A 6,119-nucleotide genomic window follows, 5' to 3' on the forward strand; every position below is an offset into this window, starting at 1 on the left:
GAGTAGTAATCATCAAAATAGGTTGAAAATGGAAGTTACAGTAGCAAGTTCGGTTAGGATAATTTTGAAAAAAACCCTAGTTTTGTAACCGAACTTTTAAACACGAAGAACACTTCGGTTACGATTTTTTTTTGTTTTTGTTCTAACTGAACTCTTGCGTGAGTCGCAAAAAAATATATTCTTAACCGAACTCTTCTCTGTATATCCAAATGTTGAGTTCGATTGAGTCGCAAAAAATTTGCGAGCATGCCGAACTTTACGAGTCCCGCCGATTTAAGGCTTAAAATTCGGCTGAAAAATGGTACACTCGACTATACCAAACATCTCTCTGTATATGCTATCCCAAAAGTTCGGCTACCTATCTTGGAAACACATAGCCGAACAAAGCAAAAACTCCATTAAAGTTGAGTTCGACTACTTGTGTCTTCAGAAACATTAGCCGAACTACACCTGCAGAGGAGTTCGGCTACCTGTCTTCAGATATCGTAGATGAACTCTATTGACCTAGCCGAAATCAGTTTATAAATTTTTTATTTTTTCGAAGCAAATTCAAACAACATTAACTGAATTTGAAGTATATCCTAATACCCAAAATCCTCATTTAGAAGTCATCCATCTTAATTATTTTTCCCCAAAACCATCTTCTTCATCTTCTAAAAAAAACAACTTATTAATTAATTTAACCTCACTAATCACTAACTACTGAACTTAATTATGTAACTAATCATAACACTAACTAATTATTACACTTATTTAAGTAAATAGGGTAATTTGGGTATCAGTATAAATATTTAAATAAGGGGTGACTTCAGTTTATTTGTAAATGTCTTACCCAAAATAAAATCATGGCCTCCATTCAAAAAGGAGTGGTGCCCAAAAAGTTGTTCTATAAATTAGATGGGATTTGATTTTAACGCGGAACGCTCCTTAGACAACTATGTATGGGCAACATGATTCGCCGCATCGATGACGAGTACCGGTATGGTGACGAGGTATAATATCAAATCCTGATTTATGCAGATACCATACGATGCATCGGTGATACCTATTAACCTGACCAAAATCTAGTGATTGTTTGTACTTAAAATTTGATTTTAGGGTAAACAATGTATTGCCGAAATACTTTCTTTATGTTCGAAAATCAAAATTCATACAAGAAGGTACTTTTGGCCGAAATACTTTCATTATATTCACGTCTTGCTTCGGTCACAAACAGAGAAGATCGGTTGATCTCAGAGAAGGAAACAAAGAAAGTTGAAAAATCATTGATAATATATTTCTGAGTTTGGAGTTGTTGTAAACTATGAAAAAACAGAGCTTTAAATGATAAGCTTGTTCTGGAATAGACAAATGTGTTTATTTTGCAGTTGTATAAAAGACACACATTGTTTACTCGTAATTAATGGAGGTAGTGAAGGGATGGAGAAGTGAATATCGTGGAGGTAATGGTGTAGTCATGCCCGCTATGTTAGGGAAGACCGCACGCCATCAACCCATCAATCTTTTAACCACTCTCAACCATTGCCACTACTTGTTACTTCTTATAATGGGGTGTTGCCACGCTGCATGTTTCTGTAAACCACCGGACCAATATTGGACAAGTTTTGATTTCTTGTAGGAATTAATGGAGTCATGGACTACCTCTTTTGTCGGCTAATCCATATCCATGGTATGCTTTTACCAGGAGTTCAACTTGGAATAGACTGACCAAGTTTTGCTGTAATCATTCTAAGTCTTTAGTCGACTCGTATTTTAGTAAGTATGAGAATAAGTTATCTCACCACAGATCAGACCCCCCTTGAGTGTCTGAACGAGCCAATACTCAAGAATGTCATGGATGACCAATGATGATATTTTGTGTAATATCAGCTGAGAGACTCTTTCGTAAAATATTTAAGACTCAGGCTTGAGGAGATAGTTCAGACTCAAAGCACGCGTGAGTAATAGAGAGTTCTTTGTAGGATATCATCACCAATAGGCTTGGGTTGACGTGACATGGCCGTGTCATTCCTTGGTATGGTCGCGACATGCATGCACCAGCGCCATGGCTGAGATGTTGCCGATGAAAAGTGACATGGGCATAGCAAAGGTGTTGCTGGAGTTGGCACATGCTGTTAGAGCATTGCTCGGTCAAACTCGCAAGCGTTTCTATCTCAAGCTTGTTTGTCAAGTTTAGTTGCCAAAACTATAAGTCTTGATTTCTAGTCTACTTATAGATAAGTCTCAGATTAGGATAGAAAGTGTAGTTGAGCTTTAGACTTCACGGCGTTCATCGAATGAAGACGAAGAACTACTTAAGGGAACTTGTGGAACTTCATCAACAGAAGGTATGTGGAGACTTGAACTCATCTATCACTCAAAAGTCTATCTAGTCTATATCCTATTTGATACAAAAATTCGTATTGCTATTGTTTGAGGGTGAAAACAATTTCTGCTGGTTTTGGTAATTTCGTGTGTTGTGGGTGAGAAACGAGCTTAAACCCTAAAAAATGTATTGCAAGGGAGTACTTTAGATTCGAGAGATCAATCTGTACAAATCCGGCTTAAACCAAGAAATGGTCGTTCCAGACTTGCTTCGGTCACAAAGTGAAGGAGAGGGGTTGGTTTTGGGGAGGGAAACTAAGAGAGTGTTGAGACCAGGATAGTTGATTCTGGATGAGTAGTTGTTTGACTTGTATCAGAAAGTGAAAGCTAATAGATGAGAAATTTAACAAGTGATTTCTGAGTGTTTTATGCTCCTGACCAAAACTTGTCTTTTGGTGGAAATAGGTAAGACCTATTTATACAAGTCGAAGTGAAACATACTCTGGTCTCGTAAGAAATAGAAACGAATGAGTAAATGGGAGGAGTTGGTAACCGGTAACGCCTGGAATTGATGTTCCATAATGAAGAAAAGCGTTTCACCATTACTCTTTGTATTTACTGACCTCCTCATTCTTATCACACTGTCTTGTAAGGGGCGTAGTGTACGCCGCAGGCTGTAAACCGCCAAACCAATACCCCAATGAGCATCCCCCAGTTTGTGACATGTGTTTATGTCTCGAGTGTTTTCGTGGAAAACGTGTAGCATATTGCTGTTGTTTGGCAAGTTGAGCTTGGGAGACTTGCCGGCTCGGTAGTGACCCTCGACGGTCGAGATTTTGCATCTTGAGAGGAAGGGTAGCCGTTGATTATTGCAACCTTTAGTTTGGTAGCAAACAACATGAAAGTATGGCCGGCGTGGCTTTGATATAGTTTAGGCGTGGCCAAGCTAGGATTTTGGCATAGTATAGGCGCGGCCAAAAAGTAAGGCTTGGCGTTGGGCCAAAGGTTGCCACGCGTTAGCTGGTGACCTTGGACGGCTAAGATCTGTATCTCAGATGGAAGGATGGCCATTTATTTTTGCAACCCTTCGTTTTGGCAGCCAACGTCACGCAGGAAAGGCTGGCATGGTTTTGGCACAACAGTGCAGATGACATGGTTGGCATGCCTTGGTGTGGAGATGTGGATGGCACGGCATGCTATTGGCACATGTGGCATGGTTGGCATGCCTTGGCGCGGAGATGTGGCTGGCATGGCATGCCATTGGCACATGCGGCATGGTAGGCATGCCTTAGCGTGGAAGGTTGCACGACATGTCATTGGCACATGTGGTGCGGCTGGCATGGGTGGCGAACTTGGACGGATGAGATCCGCATCTCAGATGGAAGGATGGCCGTTGATTGTTACAACCCCTCGTTTGGCAGCCGGCGGCATGGTTTAGGGTCGGCATGGCTTTGGCATAGTGTAGGCGCGGCCAAAATTAGGGTTTGGTGCAAACCGTGATGTTTGGCCTTGGGCCGCAAGTTGCCATGCGTTTGGTAGCGAACTTGGACGGCTGAGATATGCATCTCAGATGGAAGGGTGGCTGTTGATTATTGCAACCCTTCGTTTGGCATCCAGCGGCATGGTTTAGGGTCGGCTTGGCTTTGGTATAGTGTAGGCGTGGCCAAAATTAGGGTTTGGTGCAAACCGTGATGTTTGGCCTTGGGACGCAAGTTGCCATGCGTTTGGTGGCGAGCTTGGACGGCTGAGATCTGCATATCAGATGGAAGGGTGGTCGTTGATGGTTGCAACCCTTCGTTTGGCACCCAGCGGCATGGTTTAGGGCCGGTCTGGCTTTGGCATAGTGTAGGTGCGACCAAATTTAGGGTTTGGTGCAAACCGTGATGTTTGGCCTTGGGCTGCAAGTTGCCATGTGTTTGGTGGCGAACTTGGACGGATGAGATCTACATCTCAGATGGAAGGGTGGCCGTTGATTGTTACAACCCTTCGTTTGGCAGCCAGCGACATGGTTTAAGGCCGGATTGGCTTTAGCATAGTGTAGGCGCGACCAAAATTAGGGTTTGGTGCAAACCGTGATGTTTGGCCTTGGGCCGCAAGTTTTCATGCGTTTGGTGGCGAACTTGGACGGCTGATATCCGCATCTCAGATGGAAGGGTGGCCGTTGATGGTTGCGACCCTTCGTTTGGCAACCATCGACATGGTTTAGGGATGGCTTGGATTTGGCATAGTGTAGGCGCGACCAAAATTAGGGTTTGGTGCAAACCGTGATGTTTGGCCTTGGGCTGCAAGTTTCCATGCGTTTGGTGGCGAGCTTGGATGGCTGAGATTTGCATCTCAGATGGAAGAGTGGTCGTTGATGGTTGCAACCCTTCGTTTGGCAGCGAGCGGCATGGTTTAGGGCCGGCCTGTCTTTGGCATAGTATAGGCGCGGCCAAAATTAGGATTTGGTGCAAACAATGATGTTTGGCCTTGGTCCGCAAGTTTCCATGCGTTTGTTGGCGAACTTGGACGGCTGAGATCTGCATCTCAGATGGAAGGGTGGTCGTTGATGGTTGCAACCCTTCGTTTGGCAGCCAACGGCATGGTTTAGGGCCGGCCTAGCTTTGGCATAGTGTAGGCGCGACCAAAATTAGGGTTTGGTGCAAACCGTGATGTTTGGCCTTGGGCCGCAAGTTCCCCTGCGTTTGGTGGCGAACTTGGACGGCTGAGATCTGCATCTCAGATGGAAGGGTGGTCATTGATTGTTGCAACCCTTCGTTTGGCAGCCAACGACATGGTTTAGGGCCGGCTTGGCTTTGGCATGAAGGCGTGGCTGGCATGGTGGTGCGGCTGGCATGCTGGCATGCCTTGGCGCGGAGACGTGGCTGGAATTGTTTGCCATTGGCACAGTGGTGCGGCTGGCATGCGGTCATGCCTTGGCGCGGAGACGTGGATGGCATGGTTTTCTATTGGCACGGTGGTGCGGCTGGCATGCTGGCATGCCTTGGCGCGGAGACGTGGCTGGCATGGTTTGCCATTGGCACGGCGGCGTGAGAATTAGGGTTTGGTATGAAGGTGATCTCGGTCAATACTAAGGGTTCTGCCGTGGAACATGACATATGCATAAAAAAAAGGTACCCTGGTAATTCTTACGTGGGCATGTCAGATGATTCAATAAATGCGCTAGTGACGTCATAATGATGTCATGTCAGATGTATGGTTTTACGATTTTAACCCCAAGCTAAAAACCACATCAACATTAAGTCCCCTGCTTAGCTCGGAACATGGGCATTGTTGCGAGGTAAGCATAAGATGGTGACAGACAAGGACAAAATCGAAATGGAAAGGCATGAAAAGATGGTCAGGAAGATCTGTCTAACCTTTTCGAGAGTTAAAGAGAATTCGTGATTCTTGTGTTGGTGGCTTTGCGTAGATGCTGCTTGTGGTGGTTCTAGCTAAGCAGCGGAGTGGTAGCGGTGTTTGTTGGCGGTGATGCAAACAGTTGGCTTTGACTTGGCTTGGCCGTGCGCCATCTTGGATAGGCTAGGAAACGCGGAATGTTGGCTTAGCGAGCTATTGGCGTTGCTGGCTTGTCTTGGCAAGCCGTTGGTATTGGCCTGGCTTGGAATGGAGCCGTCAGTGTTGGATTGGCGTGGAACGGAGCCACGGACGTTGTATTGGCTAGAAATGGAGCCGCAGACGCTGTACTGTCTAGGAATGGAGCCGCAGACGTTGGATTGGCTTGTAATGGAGCCGCAGACGCTGTACTGGCTAGGAATGGAGACGCAGGCGTTGGATTGGCTTAAAACGAGCCCTCATCATTGTTCGGATTCTAC

This window comes from Papaver somniferum, chromosome 1 (assembly GCF_003573695.1).
Source record: "Papaver somniferum cultivar HN1 chromosome 1, ASM357369v1, whole genome shotgun sequence".
Taxonomy (NCBI): domain Eukaryota; kingdom Viridiplantae; phylum Streptophyta; class Magnoliopsida; order Ranunculales; family Papaveraceae; genus Papaver; species Papaver somniferum.